Genomic DNA, 20,178 nt, shown 5'->3' on the forward strand with positions numbered 1-20,178 from the left:
GGCCTAGTCAAAGCCCAGACCTCAATCCAATTGAGAATCTGTGGTATGACTTAAAGATTGCTGTACACCAGCGGAACCCATCCAATTTGAAGGAGCTGGAGCAGTTTTGCCTTGAAGAATGAGCAAAATCCCAGTGGCTAGATGTGCCAAGCTTATAGAGACATACCCCAAGAGACTTGCAGCTGTAATTGCTGCAAAAGGTGGCTCTACAAAGTATTGACTTTGGGGGGGGGGGGGGGGGGGGGGTGAATAGTTATGCATCCTCAAGTTTTCTGGGGTTTTTTGTGTCTTATTTCTTGTTTGTTTCACAATAAAACATATTTTACATCCTCAAAGTGGTAGGCATGTTGTGTAAATCAAATAATACAACCCCCCCAATAATCAATTTTAATTCCAGGTTGTAAGGCAACAAAATAGGAAAAATGCCAAGGGGGCTGTATACTTTCGCAAGCCACTGTATGTGTATGTCTTACACACACACATAGATAACAATCATGTGTGTGTTTTTTGGGATGTCACGTGTTGTTTGTGTACACTGAGTTTCTGTTATACTGTATGTATCTACTGTGTGTATTGATGAGTGTGAGTTTGTAAGTGTGTTATATAGACCCAGGCATTGGAAGCGATGCCATCATGTCTGTGTGTATCTGTTCTAGGGTGCAAAACGATCAGTTGGCGGCCATCTTTCTCCTGCTGATGCAGAACCAGGAGGCACTAGGGGAGGTGACTGAGGGAGACATGGAGGAGCAGCTCAAACTCTACTCCCTGTAGCAGAATGGGGCAGTTCTGTTATTGTCAACCTTGTATGGGCTGAATGGCCTGTTCCCCTTTTTAAAGTGCAGGTGTCAAGCAGAGCAACTGTCAATGTATAATACCGTATTTATGTTTGACTTATCATGTCAGGTCAGAATGATCCATACCAGACTAAGACAATAGGTTTAATATTCTGACATACAGTAGAGGGATAGGTTAAATGGCATTACCCATAAGACCAAAACAAATTGTACAATACTTGAATGTAAGACACAAGTCTTTATACTGTTCTTGTTCTGTTAACATTGGTTATCGTAAAGTATGGCAATGTTACAGTGGCTTTAAAAATCACATGTTCTTAGAGTATGAACAATTTAATGAACAATCAATTGCAGTAACTTATATTCATTAAGTACATCGATAACACACTTTGTTTATATTACTTACATTTTTTATGAAATATTGTTGGTAAGTCACAAAAACTGTATGTATTTTCAGTTGTAAAGAACTATTTTGGAATGACTTTGTAGTGTTAATATAGGTAATATTGAAATATACACTGAGTGTACAAAACATGACACAGACTGACCAGATGAATCCAGATGAAAGCTATGATCCCTTATTGATGTTACTTGTTAAATTCACTTCAGTCAGTGTGGATGAAGGGGAGGAGACAGGTTAAATAATGATTTTTAAGCCTGGAGACAATTGAGACATGGATTGGGTGAATGGGCAAACAAAAGCTTTAAGTGCTTTGAAGGGGTTATGGGTTGTAGGTGCCAGGTACACCGGTTTGAGTGTGTCAAGAACTGCAAAGCTGCTGGGGTTTTCACGCTCAACAGTTTCCTGTGTGTATCAAGGTCCACCACCCAAAAGACCTCCTGTCGGAAGCATTGGAGTCAACATGGGTCAGCATCCCTGTGGAATGCTTTCGACACCTGTAGAGGCCATGCCCTGACGAATTGAGGCTGTTCTGAGTGAAAGGTGGGTATTAGGTAAGTGTTCCTAATGTTTTGTACACTCAGTGTATGTTTTTCATATATTCTAAGCACTCCATATTTTGAATCAAATCTTTTTAATGGATGTACATACTGTATGGAGATATTTTAGTAGTTTGTTTAGAGTCTCAAGCGATGAGGTTTTAATAGTTAGTACCACAGGTGGCACCTTAATTGGGAAGGACGGGCTCATACTAATGGCTTGAATGGAATAAATGGAATGGTATCACCATTCCATTCACTCCATTCCAGACATTATTTTGAGCCGTCCTCCCCTCAGCAGCCTCATGTGGTTAGTACTCTGGTGTATCTTTTTACCAGTTATTTTATTAAATAATATGACACTCAAAACAGGTCGTGTGATCATGTATTTTTTTATGTGTGTTTGATGGATAATGCTTTTATTTCAACTCTCTGTTTCTACACTCTATGAACAGTTCATTTGATAAATCATGATTTCACATTTTCCTTCAGTAAGTCTAACGCCAACATTATTTTGCTAAACTTCTATAAGAAAAAGCAAACTATGAAATGTTATTTTTTTAAACAACTGTCATAATTGTGTCACATGAACACATACAAGTTGTTTATGCCTTGTCCAACGTTTCTCTGATGATGTGTTGTACATGTGAAACCAGGCAAGGACAAATGAGGTAGGCTACAATGATCTGGTCTAGCTGGTTGAGTAGATGAGTAGATGAGTAGTCTTCCCGCTTGCTGTTTGTCACACTCTTACCATTCCTCTGTGGGGTGGTACCTCTAACATGTTTGAAATAATTAGAGTACATAGTTACACAGTACATGTTTGAAAAACACCTTATCAAAATATAGTTGCTCAGATCGTTATCAAAGTAACCAGGTAACCACTAGGCTACCTGCCGCCCCAAAATATACACCTCACACACATTGTTATGGGCTTAAAAAAGAAGACACCTGTACCATGTCAGATATAGAGTTGAAATTTATAAGTTTTGAGTTTGCATCCCAATATTGCACTTTAAATACATCACAGAAGACTGAAGTATATCAAAACCGTTTGACAAAGAAATACCAGATTTTCAGGTTATTAATTATGAAAAATATTAATAACATTCCACCCATGAGGCCACTATTCATTTGACTGCAGGAAATGGCTACAGCATTTGCAGACTGTCTGTCAGATTCAGTCTTTAACGATTATCACGTTACACTGTGCGACGTTACCAAATTAAAATCTTGATATCAACCTGGCCAGATTGTATGATTTGCTTCAGTTCTGTCGTCACATTCTGCAATTTGCCAGCAGCGGTGTATTTGATCTCAATGCTTATGCGTGAGTTCTGAATAAATTCAAGTAGGCATCTTAGAAATAGTTTTCAAATACAAACGTTATATGTCCTAACAATTAATTTGATTGGCGATTTTGTGCTTTTATCGAAATCCCACCAGGTAGCCTAATTTCAGATGTGTCATATAAACAAGATTATTTACAGGGAAATCGTTCTTCTTACACAGCACGTAGGCTAAACATTTAATTCAAACTACTATATTAATCTGACTATTCACAATCATTTTATTGTTGTGTGTGTACTCAATGGCGGCCGTCTTCTTATTGGTCAGTCACTGGGATCAGCTCATAACACCAGCCACACTACGCGATAAAGGACAAAATATGTGGACACCACTAGAACTTTGTCGGAGCCTACGATTGCATGTAGCGGTACTTAATCGGCACTTAATCGGCAGACCTAGACCCTGTCACACTGAACGAGCCAAGATGTCCGACAATCGTTTACTACCTAAGAATTTGTCCACAACGTGGAAATTTTGTCTGGGACGGCAAAGTCGTGGCATAAAACGGACGAAATTGTACAGTCTGCAAAGGACGTACGAAACATAACATAAGTGGAGTGTCCCAGATATACATTTACTATGTTACGTCTAGTCTGAGACCAGGCTGCTAGGGGAGGAATGCTTGTTTCAATAGATAATTGTTCAGCTGTCACATTCACATGCCTGCTGCAGCTATTAGAATGCATATGATAATCTGGACTCTTTGTTACATTGCACTAATTAGGACATACTAACCTTTGAAATGGCATGCATCTCACACATTGCCATCTAACCTGCCTGGGAACTCTGTGGTGCTCCGGGGTGAAGTTTCTCCCAGGTGCAGATCTAGGATCAGCTTCCCCTCTCACAACCCTAATTAGTAAGGAACATGCAAAACTGACCCAAAATCAGCATCTAGGGGCAACTTCACCGTACACCAGTTGGAGGTGGTGGGGGAGGGGGATATGTGGTGGTGGGGGGTATTCTATGGTGGTATGCTATTTTCCGGGTGTGTTTTGATCAACCTTTGGTTAGAGCACTGTCTGCTTTAGGTTTCTTGAAACCTACTAAACCCTGATGCATGCTGAAATAACAACCCTGACAATGGTGAGTGATCTCACTCTTTTCCAAATCACAAGCTTGATATCAGTTCAATTCCAATACTATAACTACTTAACATTTCTGTCTCTTAAGCTAATAACAATAACTGGCTAGTAATATCAATGAAATACCTATATTTGTCAATAGATAAAACTGTACCACATTGTACTGATATATTAGTACTCTCTTTTTACCAGTGCAGCTGAGTAGGCGATGAAGAAAAGGAATGACTCTACACCCACACCTTTCTATTCTTGGTTTTGTGAAAAGTGATCACTAAAGAAGAACCTTTGAAACCTCTGCTGAGAAGAGCGATCTCTTCTGTTGATTGTCCAGCAACTTTGCTGTTAATATGGAAAATATATGTTGCTTTTTGTCCTCTCCCCTCTTCTTTTCTTCATCCTTTTTTGAAGGATGGGAATTAAAGGCTATTGCTCAACTCTGCCTGTGAATAGCACGCTGCATTACACCAAACACAAGTGCCTATGTGAATCTTTAGTCCCCGCCCACTTCGCTTTCTATCTGCTGTCTTACTGGTGGCGTCTATCCTTTGATTAGAGCAGGAATGATTCATTCTGGATTCTGAGACTCTGATAGTCACTAAGGAATGTTTGAAGATAATACATCAATGCTTATTATAGAGTATGACGTGTGGGGTTTGCAAAAAAAATTCCCGAAAAAAGTAAGGTTGGGAACCACTGGTTTAGAAGAAATGGATGACCATTGCAATACCAATACAGTAAGGAAGTGTTTAAATAGCTATTATGGGTGAAGGGATAGGGAAGGGTTGTGTTGTTTTTCATTGTTTTAAAATGTGAAACTGTGATTTAAAGCCAAGACAAGTGATTTGCATGCAAAGGCCCCCTCTACCCAAGTCTTGGTCTGTGTGGCCACTGTCCATTGTGAGCCAGTCCCAGACACTGAGTAATGTAACAAATGCCAATCAGTAACATCCGAATAGCCTAATGATGGCATTCTGAATGCTGAGGAAACCATATATCTCACTCCTGTCCTGACTCTGACGATCATTGGGGCTTTTGTCACTTTATAAGTATGTAACCAATGCACACTGACAATGAATGGGCTTCTTTTCATATGGGACTGGAGCTCGGTTGTTAGAATGGCTAAAGTGGAATATGTGTATGACAACCCGTAGTGATTTTTGTAGAGAGATTGAAATGTTTTGTTTAAACATGACATTTTTGGGCTTTTAAACTCTTGACTATTAAAAGCCAGTTTGTCTAAAACCAATGCTTGTTTAAGCCTCTTACTCATTTCCACCCATGACTCCACCCATGAATCCACCCAGTAATCCAACCATTTTCCCATATCAGCACATCTAATTAAAAGCAGTAAATTCATCTCATCATTGAGTTTTGCTCACCTACTTTGTAGCACATTTTGCAGTACATACAACACAATGCTAATCAGTATGTCATGTATTGAATCTTTCTATGTAAGCAAGATAAGGTCATACATGGATTGATGATGATATAACTTCAAATATCTCTATGTACATACACAATAATAGCCGTTCTCATTGCACCACTCGACATATGATTTCTGGTAACTAGTAGAGCTTTGTATGTTTAAGACGTGCCTTAGTTGACGTGCCTTTGTCAGGTAGGTGTTAACTTCAGTGGGACTTGAGATTGAAGCCCTCTAGAAGAAGGTCTTTTGAGGTGTTTTTATTGGACAGCCTGTAAAGGTCCAGTATGTGAATGATGACAATAATAAACTGAAGCACCTGTCTACCCCAGGATATGTTTTATAGCTGTGTTTATTATAACATTAGAAGACACACAGTGTCCAACTATGTACACCTACAGTGCCTTGCAAAAGTATTCATCCCCTTGGCGTTTTTCCTATTTTGTTGCATTGCAACCTGTAATTGAAATGCATTTGTATTTCATGTAATGAACATACACAAAATTGTCCAAATTGGTGAAGTGAAATGAAAAAAAATAACTTGTTTAAAAAAATTCTAAAATTCTAAAAACTGAAAAGTGGTGCGTGCATATGTATTCACCCCCTACGCTATGAAGCCTCTAAATAAGATCTGTTGCAACTAATTACCTTCAGAAGTCACATAATTACTTAGATTGCACACAGGTGAACTTTATTTAAGTGTCACATGATCTCAGTATATATACACCTGTTCTGAAAGGCCCCAGAATCTGCAACACCACAAAGCAAGGGGCACCACCACGCAAGCGGCACCATGAAGACCAAGGAGCTCTCCAAACAGGTCAGGGACAAAGGTGTGGAGAAGTACAGATCAGGGTTGGGTTATAAAAAATATCAGAAACTTTGAACATCCCACGGAGCACCATTAAATCCATTATTAAAAAATGTCAAGAATATGGCACCACAACAAACCTGCCAAAAGAGGGCCGCCCACCAAAACTCATGGACCAGGCAAGGAGGGCATTAATCAGAGAGGCAACAAAAAGACCAAAGATAACCCTGAAGGAGCTGCAACGCTCCACAGCGGAGATTGGAGTATCTGTCCATAGGACCACTTTAAGCCGTACGCTCCACAGAGCTGGGCTTTACGGAAGAGTGGCCAGAAAAAAAGCCCTTGCTTAAAGAAAAAAATAAGCAAACACGTTGGGTGTTCGCCTAAAGGCATGTGGGAGACTCCCCAAACATATGGAAGAAGGTTTTTGGCCATCAAGGAAAACGCTATGTCTGGCGCAAACCCAACACCTCTCATCACCCAGAGAACACTATCCCCACAGTGAAGCATGGTGGTGGCAGCATCATGTTGTGGAGATGTTTTTCATTGGCAGGGACTGAGACACTGGTCAGAATTGAAGGAATGATGGATGTCACTAAATACAGGGAAATTCGTGAGGGAAACCTGTTTCAGTCTTCCAGAGATTTGAGACTGGGACGGAGGTTCACCTTCCAGGAGGACAAATGGCCCTAAGCATACTGCTAAAGCAACACTTGAGTGGTTAAAGGGGAAACATTTAAATGTCTTGGAATGGCCTCGTCAAAGCCCAGACCTCAATCCAATTGAGAATCTGTGGTATGACTTAAAGATTGCTGTACACCAGCGGAACCCATCCAATTTGAAGGAGCTGGAGCAGTTTTGCCTTGAAGAATGAGCAAAATCCCAGTGGCTAGATGTGCCAAGCTTATAGAGACATACCCCAAGAGACTTGCAGCTGTAATTGCTGCAAAAGGTGGCTCTACAAAGTATTGACTTTGGGGGGGGGGGGGGGGGGGGGGTGAATAGTTATGCATCCTCAAGTTTTCTGGGGTTTTTTGTGTCTTATTTCTTGTTTGTTTCACAATAAAACATATTTTACATCCTCAAAGTGGTAGGCATGTTGTGTAAATCAAATAATACAACCCCCCCAATAATCAATTTTAATTCCAGGTTGTAAGGCAACAAAATAGGAAAAATGCCAAGGGGGCTGTATACTTTCGCAAGCCACTGTATGTGTATGTCTTACACACACACATAGATAACAATCATTTGTGTGTTTTTTGGGATGTCACGTGTTGTTTGTGTACACTGAGTTTCTGTTATACTGTATGTATCTACTGTGTGTATTGATGAGTGTGAGTTTGTAAGTGTGTTATATAGACCCAGGCATTGGAAGCGATGCCATCATGTCTGTGTGTATCTGTTCTAGGGTGCAAAACGATCAGTTGGCGGCCATCTTTCTCCTGCTGATGCAGAACCAGGAGGCACTAGGGGAGGTGACTGAGGGAGACATGGAGGAGCAGCTCAAACTCTACTCCCTGTAGCAGAATGGGGCAGTTCTGTTATTGTCAACCTTGTATGGGCTGAATGGCCTGTTCCCCTTTTTAAAGTGCAGGTGTCAAGCAGAGCAACTGTCAATGTATAATACCGTATTTATGTTTGACTTATCATGTCAGGTCAGAATGATCCATACCAGACTAAGACAATAGGTTTAATATTCTGACATACAGTAGAGGGATAGGTTAAATGGCATTACCCATAAGACCAAAACAAATTGTACAATACTTGAATGTAAGACACAAGTCTTTATACTGTTCTTGTTCTGTTAACATTGGTTATCGTAAAGTATGGCAATGTTACAGTGGCTTTAAAAATCACATGTTCTTAGAGTATGAACAATTTAATGAACAATCAATTGCAGTAACTTATATTCATTAAGTACATCGATAACACACTTTGTTTATATTACTTACATTTTTTATGAAATATTGTTGGTAAGTCACAAAAACTGTATGTATTTTCAGTTGTAAAGAACTATTTTGGAATGACTTTGTAGTGTTAATATAGGTAATATTGAAATATACACTGAGTGTACAAAACATGACACAGACTGACCAGATGAATCCAGATGAAAGCTATGATCCCTTATTGATGTTACTTGTTAAATTCACTTCAGTCAGTGTGGATGAAGGGGAGGAGACAGGTTAAATAATGATTTTTAAGCCTGGAGACAATTGAGACATGGATTGGGTGAATGGGCAAACAAAAGCTTTAAGTGCTTTGAAGGGGTTATGGGTTGTAGGTGCCAGGTACACCGGTTTGAGTGTGTCAAGAACTGCAAAGCTGCTGGGGTTTTCACGCTCAACAGTTTCCTGTGTGTATCAAGGTCCACCACCCAAAAGACCTCCTGTCGGAAGCATTGGAGTCAACATGGGTCAGCATCCCTGTGGAATGCTTTCGACACCTGTAGAGGCCATGCCCTGACGAATTGAGGCTGTTCTGAGTGAAAGGTGGGTATTAGGTAAGTGTTCCTAATGTTTTGTACACTCAGTGTATGTTTTTCATATATTCTAAGCACTCCATATTTTGAATCAAATCTTTTTAATGGATGTACATACTGTATGGAGATATTTTAGTAGTTTGTTTAGAGTCTCAAGCGATGAGGTTTTAATAGTTAGTACCACAGGTGGCACCTTAATTGGGAAGGACGGGCTCATACTAATGGCTTGAATGGAATAAATGGAATGGTATCACCATTCCATTCACTCCATTCCAGACATTATTTTGAGCCGTCCTCCCCTCAGCAGCCTCATGTGGTTAGTACTCTGGTGTATCTTTTTACCAGTTATTTTATTAAATAATATGACACTCAAAACAGGTCGTGTGATCATGTATTTTTTTATGTGTGTTTGATGGATAATGCTTTTATTTCAACTCTCTGTTTCTACACTCTATGAACAGTTCATTTGATAAATCATGATTTCACATTTTCCTTCAGTAAGTCTAACGCCAACATTATTTTGCTAAACTTCTATAAGAAAAAGCAAACTATGAAATGTTATTTTTTTAAACAACTGTCATAATTGTGTCACATGAACACATACAAGTTGTTTATGCCTTGTCCAACGTTTCTCTGATGATGTGTTGTACATGTGAAACCAGGCAAGGACAAATGAGGTAGGCTACAATGATCTGGTCTAGCTGGTTGAGTAGATGAGTAGATGAGTAGTCTTCCCGCTTGCTGTTTGTCACACTCTTACCATTCCTCTGTGGGGTGGTACCTCTAACATGTTTGAAATAATTAGAGTACATAGTTACACAGTACATGTTTGAAAAACACCTTATCAAAATATAGTTGCTCAGATCGTTATCAAAGTAACCAGGTAACCACTAGGCTACCTGCCGCCCCAAAATATACACCTCACACACATTGTTATGGGCTTAAAAAAGAAGACACCTGTACCATGTCAGATATAGAGTTGAAATGTATAAGTTTTGAGTTTGCATCCCAATATTGCACTTTAAATACATCACAGAAGACTGAAGTATATCAAAACCGTTTGACAAAGAAACACCAGATTTTCAGGTTATTAATTATGAAAAATATGAATAACATTCCACCCATGAGGCCACTATTCATTTGACTGCAGGAAATGGCTACAGCATTTGCAGACTGTCTGTCAGATTCAGTCTTTAACGATTATCACGTTACACTGTGCGACGTTACCAAATTAAAATCTTGAGATTAACCTGGCCAGATTGTATGATTTGCTTCAGTTCTGTCGTCACATTCTGCAATTTTCCTGCAGCGGTGTATTTGATCTCAATGCTTATGCGTGAGTTCTGAATAAATTCAAGTAGGCATCTTAGAAATAGTTTTCAAATACAAACGTTATATGTCCTAACAATTAATTTGATTGGCGATTTTGTGCATTTATCAAAATCCCACCAGGTAGCCTAATTTCAGATGTGTCATTTAAACAAGATTATTTACAGGGAAATCGTTCTTCTTACACAGCACGTAGGCTAAACATTTAATTCAAACTACTATATTAATCTGACTATTCACAATCATTTTATTGTTGTGTGTGTACTCAATGGCGGCCGTCTTCTTATTGGTCAGTCACTGGGATCAGCTCATAACACCAGCCACACTACGCGATAGAGGACAAAATATGTGGACACCACTAGAACTTTGTCTGAGCCTACGATTGAATGTAGCGGTACTTAATCGGCACTTAATCGGCAGACCTAGACCCTGTCACACTGAACGAGCCAAGATGTCCGACAATCGTTTAATACCTAAGAATTTGTCCACAACGTGGAAATTTTGTCTGGGACGGCAAAGTCGTGGCATAAAATGGACGAAATTGTACCGTCTGCAAAGGACGTACGAAACATAACATATCATACCAAGTGGAGTGTCCCAGATATACATTTACTATGTTACGTCTAGTCTGAGACCAGGCTGCTAGGGGAGGAATGCTTGTTTCAATAGATAATTGTTCAGCTGTCACATTCACATGCCTGCTGCAGCTATTAGAATGCATATGATAATCTGGACTCTTTGTTACATTGCACTAATTAGGACATACTAACCTTTGAAATGGCATGCATCTCACACATTGCCATCTAACCTGCCTGGGAACTCTGTGGTGCTCCGGGGTGAAGTTTCTCCCAGGTGCAGATCTAGGATCAGCTTCCCCTCTCACAACCCTAATTAGTAAGGAACATGCAAAACTGACCCAAAATCAGCATCTAGGGGCAACTTCACCGTACACCAGTTGGAGGTGGTGGGGGAGGGGGATATGTGGTGGTGGGGGGTATTCTATGGTGGTATGCTATTTTCCGGGTGTGTTTTGATCAACCTTTGGTTAGAGCACTGTCTGCTTTAGGTTTCTTGAAACCTACTAAACCCTGATGCATGCTGAAATAACAACCCTGACAATGGTGAGTGATCTCACTCTTTTCCAAATCACAAGCTTGATATCAGTTCAATTCCAATACTATAACTACTTAACATTTCTGTCTCTTAAGCTAATAACAATAACTGGCTAGTAATATCAATGAAATACCTATATTTGTCAATAGATAAAACTGTACCACATTGTACTGATATATTAGTACTCTCTTTTTACCAGTGCAGCTGAGTAGGCGATGAAGAAAAGGAATGACTCTACACCCACACCTTTCTATTCTTGGTTTTGTGAAAAGTGATCACTAAAGAAGAACCTTTGAAACCTCTGCTGAGAAGAGCGATCTCTTCTGTTGATTGTCCAGCAACTTTGCTGTTAATATGGAAAATATATGTTGCTTTTTGTCCTCTCCCCTCTTCTTTTCTTCATCCTTTTTTGAAGGATGGGAATTAAAGGCTATTGCTCAACTCTGCCTGTGAATAGCACGCTGCATTACACCAAACACAAGTGCCTATGTGAATCTTTAGTCCCCGCCCCCTTCGCTTTCTATCTGCTGTCTTACTGGCGGCGTCTATCCTTTGATTAGAGCAGGAATGATTCATTCTGGATTCTGAGACTCTGATAGTCACTAAGGAACATTTGAATATAATACATCAATGCTTATTACAGAGTATGACGTGTGGGGTTTGCAAAAAAAGTTCCCGAAAAAAGTAAGGTTGGGAACCACTGGTTTAGAAGAAATGGATGACCATTGCAATACCAATACAGTAAGGAAGTGTTTAAATAGCTATTATGGGTGAAGGGGTAGGGAAGGGTTGTGTTGTTTTTCATTGTTTTAAAATGTGAAACTGTGATTTAAAGCCAAGACAAGTAATTTGCATGCAAAGGCCCCCTCTACCCAAGTCTTGGTCTGTGTGGCCACTGTCCATTGTGAGCCAGTCCCAGACACTAAGTAATGTAACAAATGCCAATCAGTAACATCCGAATAGCCTAATGATGGCATTCTGAATGCTGAGGAAACCATATATCTCACTCCTGTCCTGACTCTGACGATCATTGGGGCTTTTGTCACTTTATAAGTATGTAACCAATGCACACTGACAATGAATGGGCTTCTTTTCATATGGGACTGGAGCTCGGTTGTTAGAATGGCTAAAGTGGAATATGTGTATGACAACCCGTAGTGATTTTTGTAGAGAGATTGAAATGTTTTGTTTAAACATGACGTTTTTGGGCTTTTAAACTCTTGACTATTAAAAGCCAGTTTGTCTAAAACCAATGCTTGTTTAAGCCTCTTACTCATTTCCACCCATGACTCCACCCATGAATCCACCCAGTAATCCAACCATTTTCCCATATCAGCACATCTAATTAAAAGCAGTAAATTCATCTCATCATTGAGTTTTGCTCACCTACTTTGTAGCACATTTTGCAATACATACAACACAATGCTAATCAGTATGTCATGTATTGAATCTTTCTATGTAAGCAAGATAAGGTCATACATGGATTGATGATGATATAACTTCAAATATCTCTATGTACATACACAATAATAGCCGTTCTCATTGCACCACTCGACATATGATTTCTGGTAACTAGTAGAGCTTTGTATGTTTAAGACGTGCCTTAGTTGACGTGCCTTTGTCAGGTAGGTGTTAACTTCAGTGGGACTTGAGATTGAAGCCCTCTAGAAGAAGGTCTTTTGAGGTGTTTTTATTGGACAGCCTGTAAAGGTCCAGTATGTGAATGATGACAATAATAAACTGAAGCACCTGTCTACCCCAGGATATGTTTTATAGCTGTGTTTATTATAACATTAGAAGACACACAGTGTCCAACTATGTACACCTACAGTGCCTTGCAAAAGTATTCATCCCCCTTGGCGTTTTTCCTATTTTGTTGCATTGCAACCTGTAATTGAAATGTATTTGTATTTCATGTAATGAACATACACAAAATAGTCCAAATTGGTGAAGTGAAATGAAAAAAAATAACTTGTTTAAAAGAAATCTAAAATTCAAAAAAACTGAAAAGTGGTGCGTGCATATGTATTCACCCCCTACGCTATGAAGCCCCTAAATAAGATCTGGTGCAACCAATTACCTTCAGAAGTCACATAATTACTTAGATTGCACACAGGTGAACTTTATTTAAGTGTCACATGATCTGTCACATGATCTCAGTATATATACACCTGTTCTGAAAGGCCCCAGAGTCTGCAACACCACAAAGCAAGGGGCAACACCACACAAGCGGCACCATGAAGACCAAGGAGCTCTCCAAACAGGTCAGGGACAAAGTTGTGGAGAAGTACAGATCAGGGATGGGTTTTGAAAAAATATCAGAAACTTTGAACATCCCACGGAACACCATTAAATCCATTATTAAAAAATGTAAAAAATATGGCACCACAACAAACCTGCCAAGAGAGGGCCGCCCACCAAAACTCATGGACCAGGCAAGGAGGGCATTAATCAGAGAGGCAACAAAGAGACCAAAGATAACCCTGAAGGAGCTGCAACGCTCCACAGCGGAGATTGGAGTATCTGTCCATAGGACCACTTTAAGCCGTACGCTCCACAGAGCTGGGCTTTACGGAAGAGTGGCCAGAAAAAAAGCCCTTGCTTAAAGAAAAAAATAAGCAAACACGTTGGGTGTTCGCCTAAAGGCATGTGGGAGACTCCCCAAACATATGGAAGAAGGTTTTTGGCCATCAAGGAAAACGCTATGTCTGGCGCAAACCCAACACCTCTCATCACCCAGAGAACACTATCCCCACAGTGAAGCATGGTGGTGGCAGCATCATGTTGTGGAGATGTTTTTCATTGGCAGGGACTGAGACACTGGTCAGAATTGAAGGAATGATGGATGTCACTAAATACAGGGAAATTCGTGAGGGAAACCTGTTTCAGTCTTCCAGAGATTTGAGACTGGGACGGAGGTTCACCTTCCAGGAGGACAAATGGCCCTAAGCATACTGCTAAAGCAACACTTGAGTGGTTAAAGGGGAAACATTTAAATGTCTTGGAATGGCCTAGTCAAAGCCCAGACCTCAATCCAATTGAGAATCTGTGGTATGACTTAAAGATTGCTGTACACCAGCGGAACCCATCCAATTTGAAGGAGCTGGAGCAGTTTTGCCTTGAAGAATGAGCAAAATCCCAGTGGCTAGATGTGCCAAGCTTATAGAGACATACCCCAAGAGACTTGCAGCTGTAATTGCTGCAAAAGGTGGCTCTACAAAGTATTGACTTTGGGGGGGGTGAATAGTTATGCATCCTCAAGTTTTCTGTTTTTTTTGTGTCTTATTTCTTGTTTGTTTCACAATAAAACATATTTTGCATCCTCAAAGTGGTAGGCATGTTGTGTAAATCAAACAATACAAACTCCCCAATAATCAATTTTAATTCCAGGTTGTAAGGCAACAAAATAGGAAAAATGCCAAGGGGGGTGTATACTTTCGCAAGCTACTGTATGTGTATGTCTTACACACACACATAGATAACAATCATGTGTGTGTTTTTTGGGATGTCACGTGTTGTTTGTGTACACTGAGTTTCTGTTATACTGTATGTATCTACTGTGTGTATTGATGAGTGTGAGTTTGTAAGTGTGTTATATAGACCCAGGCATTGGAAGCGATGCCATCATGTCTGTGTGTATCTGTTCTAGGGTGCAAAACGATCAGTTGGCGGCCATCTTTCTCCTGCTGATACAGAACCAGGAGGCACTAGAGGAGGTGACTGAGGGAGACATGGAGGAGCAGCTCAAACTCTACTCCCTGTAGCAGAATGGGGCAGTTCTGTTATTGTCAACCTTGTATGGGCTGAATGGCCTGTTCCCCTTTTTAAAGTGCAGGTGTCAAGCAGAGCAACTGTCAATGTATAATACCGTATTTATGTTTGACTTATCATGTCAGGTCAGAATGATCCATACCAGACTAAGACAATAGGTTTAATATTCTGACATACAGTAGAGGGATAGGTTAAATGGCATTACCCATAAGACCAAAACAAATTGTACAATACTTGAATGTAAGACACAAGTCTTTATACTGTTCTTGTTCTGTTAACATTGGTTATCGTAAAGTATGGCAATGTTACAGTGGCTTTAAAAATCACATGTTCTTAGAGTATGAACAATTTAATGAACAATCAATTGCAGTAACTTATATTCATTAAGTACATCGATAACACACTTTGTTTATATTACTTACATTTTTTATGAAATATTGTTGGTAAGTCACAAAAACTGTATGTATTTTCAGTTGTAAAGAACTATTTTGGAATGACTTTGTAGTGTTAATATAGGTAATATTGAAATATACACTAAGTGTACAAAACATGACACAGACTGACCAGATGAATCCAGATGAAAGCTATGATCCCTTATTGATGTTACTTGTTAGATTCACTTCAGTCAATGTGGATGAAGTGGAGGAGACAGGTTAAATAATGATTTTTAAGCCTGGAGACAATTGAGACATGGATTGGGTGAATGGGCAAACAAAAGCTTTAAGTGCTTTGAAGGGGTTATGGGTTGTAGGTGCCAGGTACACCTCAAGAACTGCAAAGCTGCTGTGGTTTTCACGCTCAACAGTTTCCTGTGTGTATCAAGGTCCACCACCCAAAAGACCTCCTGTCGGAAGCATTGGAGTCAACATGGGTCAGCATCCCTGTGGAATGCTTTCGACACCTGTAGAGGCCATGCCCTGACGAATTGAGGCTGTTCTGAGTGAAAGGTGGGTATTAGGTAAGTGTTCCTAATGTTTTGTACACTCAGTGTATGTTTTTCATATATTCTAAGCACTCCATATTTTGAATCAAATCTTTTTAATGGATGTACATACTGTATGGAGATATTTTAGTAGTTTGTTTAGAGTCTCAAGCGATGAGGTTTTAATAGTTAGTACCACAGGTGGCACCTTAATTGGGAAGGACGGGCTCATACTAATGGCTTGAATGGAATAAATGGAATGGTATCACCATTCCATTCACTCCATTCCAGACATTATTTTGAGCCGTCCTCCCCTCAGCAGCCTCATGTGGTTAGTACTCTGGTGTATCTTTTTACCAGTTATTTTATTAAATAATATGACACTCAAAACAGGTCGTGTGATCATGTATTTTTTTATGTGTGTTTGATGGATAATGCTTTTATTTCAACTCTCTGTTTCTACACTCTATGAACAGTTCATTTGATAAATCATGATTTCACATTTTCCTTCAGTAAGTCTAACGCCAACATTATTTTGCTAAACTTCTATAAGAAAAAGCAAACTATGAAATGTTCTTTTTTTAAACAACTGTCATAATTGTGTCACATGAACACATACAAGTTGTTTATGCCTTGTCCAACGTTTCTCTGATGATGTGTTGTACATGTGAAACCAGGCAAGGACAAATGAGGTAGGCTACAATGATCTGGTCTAGCTGGTTGAGTAGATGAGTAGATGAGTAGTCTTCCCGCTTGCTGTTTGTCACACTCTTACCATTCCTCTGTGGGGTGGTACCTCTAACATGTTTGAAATAATTAGAGTACATAGTTACACAGTACATGTTTGAAAAACACCTTATCAAAATATAGTTGCTCAGATCGTTATCAAAGTAACCAGGTAACCACTAGGCTACCTGCCGCCCCAAAATATACACCTCACACACATTGTTATGGGCTTAAAAAAGAAGACACCTGTACCATGTCAGATATAGAGTTGAAATGTATAAGTTTTGAGTTTGCATCCCAATATTGCACATTAAATACATCACAGAAGACTGAAGTATATCAAAACCGTTTGACGAAGAAATACCAGATTTTCAGGTTATTAATTATGAAAAATATTAATAACATTCCACCCATGAGGCCACTATTCATTTGACTGCAGGAAATGGCTACAGCATTTGCAGACTGTCTGTCAGATTCAGTCTTTAACGGTTATCACGTTACACTGTGCGACGTTACCAAATTAAAATCTTGATATCAACCTGGCCAGATTGTATGATTTGCTTCAGTTCTGTCGTCACATTCTGCAATTTGCCTGCAGCGGTGTATTTGATCTCAATGCTTATGCGTGAGTTCTGAATAAATTCAAGTAGGCATCTTAGAAATAGTTTTCAAATACAAACGTTATATGTCCTAACAATTAATTTGATTGGCGATTTTGTGCTTTTATCGAAATCCCACCAGGTAGCCTAATTTCAGATGTGTCATATAAACAAGATTATTTACAGGGAAATCATTCTTCTTACACAGCACGTAGGCTAAACATTTAATTCAAACTACTATATTAATCTGACTATTCACAATCATTTTATTGTTGTGTGTGTACTCAATGGCGGCCGTCTTCTTATTGGTCAGTCACTGGGATCAGCTCATAACACCAGCCACACTACGCGATAGAGGACAAAATATGTGGACACCACTAGAACTTTGTCTGAGCCTACGATTGAATGTAGCGGTACTTAATCGGCACTTAATCGGCAGACCTAGACCCTGTCACACTGAACGAGCCAAGATGTCCGACAATCGTTTACTACCTAAGAATTTGTCCACAACGTGGAAATTTTGTCTGGGACGGCAAAGTCGTGGCATAAAATGGACGAAATTGTACCGTCTGCAAAGGACGTACGAAACATAACATATCATACCAAGTGGAGTGTCCCAGATATACATTTACTATGTTACGTCTAGTCTGAGACCAGGCTGCTAGGGGAGGAATGCTTGTTTCAATAGATAATTGTTCAGCTGTCACATTCACATGCCTGCTGCAGCTATTAGAATGCATATGATAATCTGGACTCTTTGATATATTGCACTAATTAGGACATACTAACCTTTGAAATGGCATGCATCTCACACATTGCCATCTAACCTGCCTGGGAACTCTGTGGTGCTCCGGGGTGAAGTTTCTCCCAGGTGCAGATCTAGGATCAGCTTCCCCTCTCACAACCCTAATTAGTAAGGAACATGCAAAACTGACCCAAAATCAGCATCTAGGGGCATCTTCACCGTACACCAGTTGGAGGTGGTGGGGGAGGGGGATATGTGGTGGTGGGGGGTATTCTATGGTGGTATGCTATTTTCCGGGTGTGTTTTGATCAACCTTTGGTTAGAGCACTGTCTGCTTTAGGTTTCTTGAAACCTACTAAACCCTGATGCATGCTGAAATAACAACCCTGACAATGGTGAGTGATCTCACTCTTTTCCAAATCACAAGCTTGATATCAGTTCAATTCCAATACTATAACTACTTAACATTTCTGTCTCTTAAGCTAATAACAATAACTGGCTAGTAATATCAATGAAATACCTATATTTGTCAATAGATAAAACTGTACCACATTGTACTGATATATTAGTACTCTCTTTTTACCAGTGCAGCTGAGTAGGCGATGAAGAAAAGGAATGACTCTACACCCACACCTTTCTATTCTTGGTTTTGTGAAAAGTGATCACTAAAGAAGAACCTTTGAAACCTCTGCTGAGAAGAGCGATCTCTTCTGTTGATTGTCCAGCAACTTTGCTGTTAATATGGAAAATATATGTTGCTTTTTGTCCTCTCCCCTCTTCTTTTCTTCATCCTTTTTTGAAGGATGGGAATTAAAGGCTATTGCTCAACTCTGCCTGTGAATAGCACGCTGCATTACACCAAACACAAGTGCCTATGTGAATCTTTAGTCCCCGCCCACTTCGCTTTCTATCTGCTGTCTTACTGGTGGCGTCTATCCTTTGATTAGAGCAGGAATGATTCATTCTGGATTCTGAGACTCTGATAGTCACTAAGGAATGTTTGAAGATAATACATCAATGCTTATTATAGAGTATGACGTGTGGGGTTTGCAAAAACAGTTCCCGAAAAAAGTAAGGTTGGGAACCACTGGTTTAGAAGAAATGGATGACCATTGCAATACCAATACAGTAAGGAAGTGTTTAAATAGCTATTATGGGTGAAGGGATAGGGAAGGGTTGTGTTGTTTTTCATTGTTTTAAAATGTGAAACTGTGATTTAAAGCCAAGACAAGTGATTTGCATGCAAAGGCCCCCTCTACCCAAGTCTTGGTCTGTGTGGCCACTGTCCATTGTGAGCCAGTCCCAGACACTGAGTAATGTAACAAATGCCAATCAGTAACATCCGAATAGCCTAATGATGGCATTCTGAATGCTGAGGAAACCATATATCTCACTCCTGTCCTGACTCTGACGATCATTGGGGCTTTTGTCACTTTATAAGTATGTAACCAATGCACACTGACAATGAATGGGCTTCTTTTCATATGGGACTGGAGCTCGGTTGTTAGAATGGCTAAAGTGGAATATGTGTATGACAACCCGTAGTGATTTTTGTAGAGAGATTGAAATGTTTTGTTTAAACATGACGTTTTTGGGCTTTTAAACTCTTGACTATTAAAAGCCAGTTTGTCTAAAACCAATGCTTGTTTAAGCCTTTTACTCATTTCCACCCATGACTCCACCCATGAATCCACCCAGTAATCCAACCATTTTCCCATATCAGCACATCTAATTAAAAGCAGTAAATTCATCTCATCATTGAGTTTTGCTCACCTACTTTGTAGCACATTTTGCAGTACATACAACACAATGCTAATCAGTATGTCATGTATTGAATCTTTCTATGTAAGCAAGATAAGGTCATACATGGATTGATGATGATATAACTTCAAATATCTCTATGTACATACACAATAATAGCCGTTCTCATTGCACCACTCGACATATGATTTCTGGTAACTAGTAGAGCTTTGTATGTTTAAGACGTGCCTTAGTTGACGTGCCTTTGTCAGGTAGGTGTTAACTTCAGTGGGACTTGAGATTGAAGCCCTCTAGAAGAAGGTCTTTTGAGGTGTTTTTATTGGACAGCCTG

General features: G+C 39.7%; 2 long non-coding RNA genes across 2 annotated transcripts; both read left to right on the forward strand.

Moving 5' to 3' along the window:
* The first annotated feature begins 10,370 nt into the window (after positions 1 to 10,370).
* LOC129833262 (uncharacterized) lies at positions 10,371 to 12,576 on the forward strand. The gene is made up of 2 exons (XR_008756053.1): positions 10,371 to 11,331; positions 11,528 to 12,576. It is a non-coding gene; the product is annotated as an uncharacterized LOC129833262 (long non-coding RNA).
* Positions 12,577 to 17,105: 4,529 nt separating this feature from the next.
* Positions 17,106 to 19,726, forward strand: LOC129833263 (uncharacterized). Its single transcript, XR_008756054.1, has 2 exons — positions 17,106 to 18,481; positions 18,678 to 19,726. It is a non-coding gene; the product is annotated as an uncharacterized LOC129833263 (long non-coding RNA).
* Positions 19,727 to 20,178: the final 452 nt, after the last annotated feature.

Source organism: Salvelinus fontinalis, chromosome 34 (genome assembly GCF_029448725.1).
Source record: "Salvelinus fontinalis isolate EN_2023a chromosome 34, ASM2944872v1, whole genome shotgun sequence".
NCBI classification, from domain to species: domain Eukaryota; kingdom Metazoa; phylum Chordata; class Actinopteri; order Salmoniformes; family Salmonidae; genus Salvelinus; species Salvelinus fontinalis.